Genomic DNA, 3,389 nt, shown 5'->3' with positions numbered 1-3,389 from the left:
ACCAGAAGCATGACCTTCGCCAGCTTTATTGCTCGTCAGCAAGTCGACATGGGTTTGGTTACCAGCTTTCAGCTTGGCTGGACAGGGAAAAGCTAAACATGTCTGCTTCAAACTGTTTACTTTTGAAATTAAAGATAACCGGTGGTCTCGCTGATTATAACTCTTCCTTTGCTAGTTGCAGATATCCCTAGCACTCTGCAACTTACTCTTTAAATGAACGGACAACGGACTCTTTCCTATATTGAATTCAAAACAACAAGGGTTACACGTTGATGCGAACCCTAACGAAGCCCGGTCAACCTAAGACACCGCACGAATATTCGAACATTAAATTAAAAGCCCTCATTTAAAATGTCTAAGGTTTATTTACTCCTAACTTATTGTCTGTCGTTATATTGTATTTGACGAAATCAAGCAAAAAGAAAATAGAATAAGATGAGCTATTGCAATTATTATTAATATATTAAAATAACTAGTTTTATTTACACAAATTAAACTTGTTAATGGCAATATCTAAAGATTTGGTTTAAATATTCCAATAAGGAATGTAAAAAAGATTCGAAAATCTAATAAATAATCAATTCAGCGATGTCGGCAATCAGCAGTAATAACACTTTATCTCATGGACATACCTCAGGTTTTAGAATATTCAATTTAACATTATGGTTATTTACTCGACAATTTCCAAGCCCTAACTTCATTATTAATCTTTCGTAATGGTAAAATTTCGTATGCAAGCGTTTTCGGGCGACGAAAAAAAATCTCTTACGCCATGAAACAAATAGTTGATATCACTTGAGCTTTTTTCTGAACTCTTTACTTCCTTCTTTTGTTATTACCGTGTGTTTCAATGCTTACAATTTCTTCCATTGTTCACTTTTTCATTTCAAAGTGTATAGTCATTTATTACGCCTGTCTAATTTAACAAACTTTTATAAAGATTTTTTTTTGTTTTTTCTGTCAGAGGAAGTCTTACGCGATTTACTATGTATTTTTCTGATGGCAAGAATGTAAATTTCACTTCACTTCTTCTTCTATGTTCAAATGATGTGGCAAATCATCAATTACCTACAAAAATTTCTGTATATCAGACAACTATGCATCAAACAAACCTGTAATAGTTTCTGGTTATGTCCATAAGCGCTTTTGCGGTGATAGATAACAAAAATATTTGTAGATATGGCTCAACGTGCATCGCAATCGTGTTCAATTAAGAAGGTTTTGTGGTTCACATTTGATTCCATATTAATTCACATTCTGTAGCCAATAAAGTCTACACACAATACGGAAAATTGAGGCTTCTCATAAGAGGTTGAAGGTCAAAAAATATATTTCTTAAGACACAAAAACTTATATTAAATAACACTCCAAGCTTTCTTTATTTAGCGGTACTTGTTATCATATAATTTAAATAATAATTTATCAATTAAAATGAGATTCTGTATTTAATATATCACAAAATATACAAAAACGCGAAGCAATTGACAAGAGGTTAGATGTGTAATTGTAAAACTAAGATGTGGGAAAAAATCGTACGGAGAAATAACAAAGCAATTGGAAATAATCGCGTTGCTGCGTAAAGTATTATAAAAAATTATAATCACAAAATGTATTAAACATGATTACCTAAGGCAAACTGTATCCCCATCACATACTATGCGACTCCACGGTCATCTGCAGAATCAGTTACAGGTTGTTTGGCGGACATTACATAACTCGGAACCTAGCTAAGAAGGTGACGGAACTAGTGAAAATTCTAAAGCGAGATTCCTAGAACCATGGGCAACTCAAACAGATCTTTTAGTAACCAGTATTCATTGCTCATCACACGAATTGCAACATATTTGTTTATGTTTCAAAGGGTGAATTACAAAGTTATGTACCACGAATTATTTTCTTACATTTCTTCGTGTAAAGTTGAAAGTACTATTTTATAAATGTAGCGCAATTTTTCCTGAGTTAATGCGTGCATTTTATACACCGAAAGAAAGCAAGCAAATATGCTGGAAATCCATCTTGTCATCTTTCGCGCTTTTATATCATGTATTAAACTTAGTTGCCTAATACAAACTCTGGCTGTCAATTCTGTCCATTTTTTACCTGGAGAAACAGCGACACTGTCAAGCGATACATTTTTTAATTAATAGATGGCACACAATGTCGGACTGGTGCCATTACAATCCTTAAAACAATGAAATGTTAAGTCGTTTTCCCAGGCAACTAAAAACAAAAATCTTTGTCAGAACAAAAGCATTGAAAAAGAATGAGGAACTACCAATTTCTGTGTTGGGACTACGGACTATATGCAAAGAATATATCCTTGTCACTTCTGCCTAAATAGTATATGGAGAAAGCCCTCGGTTACCGGGTGAGATAATAGTCCCAAACATGGAAATAAATGGAGTTTCTTTTTTGTGCAATTAAATTTCAAATTATTAAAACGCCTACAACAGAGCCAGACGGATCCAGGTGTTGAGAGCAAAATACATTAGTTTTGTAAAGCAAATGGCTACTAAAAGCAATATTTAGTCATTTTCTTTATCTATCAATTCGTCTGTCGTGTAAAGTAAATTTTCAGTTTATTTATGACTTAATCAACCATTCGACTAACAATTTTTTTTCGAAGAAAACCTTTATGTTTTGAAATGTTAAAGTTTCTTTTTGCAATATCGTTATTTTTCAAAACTTTAATGCATTCCTTATAGTGTGAGTGTTCATGATCTACATCATAAGGGCATTCTTTTTAAGCAAAGTATCATGACTGTTTTAATAACACACGACGTTAAAGCAACGCCTTAAGTAATATATACGTTTTACTAAAAACGAAAAAAACAAAATAACAATGTCAAATATAATGTATATATATATTTTTGCTTGTTCGTTTATATATAAAGTTATTCCTCTATTTATACATAAAGTCATGCACACATTCATACATTGTTAATTATTTAAAAACTTTAAAGTGAACAAATTCTGAAATAAACTGTGTATTACAGTGTCAACTAATGCAGAGTCTGTTCCTCGAGCAGACCAGCGTGCTATCACTTCGATGGCGCGGAGCCTATTATCTTTGGCTTTCCGACATCGGGGTGTCGAATCGTTCGCCGTTGGTCCCGTCAGCTCTTGTGTACCTTTAGCTTTCCGGCATTGAATCGCCGGACCATTGGCCAGGGATGTACGGGTTGTGCCAACGTTGGCCACTATGGGCGCACATTTGGTTGACAGAGCATTGGCTGTGGGTGACTTTTGTTGTTGTGTTGAATTTCTAGGCTGAATTGTTGCGGCAGTGGCCTCGGTAACCGTTTTATGCTAGCGGCGAGAGCCACCTAAGCCGTTGATGTTGTTGATGCAAATATTGGTCAGTTCGTTGCTGTTGTTGCTGCTGCTGT

This window comes from Glossina fuscipes, unplaced genomic scaffold (assembly GCF_014805625.2).
Source record: "Glossina fuscipes isolate IAEA_lab_2018 unplaced genomic scaffold, Yale_Gfus_2 61594, whole genome shotgun sequence".
NCBI classification, from domain to species: domain Eukaryota; kingdom Metazoa; phylum Arthropoda; class Insecta; order Diptera; family Glossinidae; genus Glossina; species Glossina fuscipes.
Note: the sequence above shows the minus strand (reverse complement) of the source record.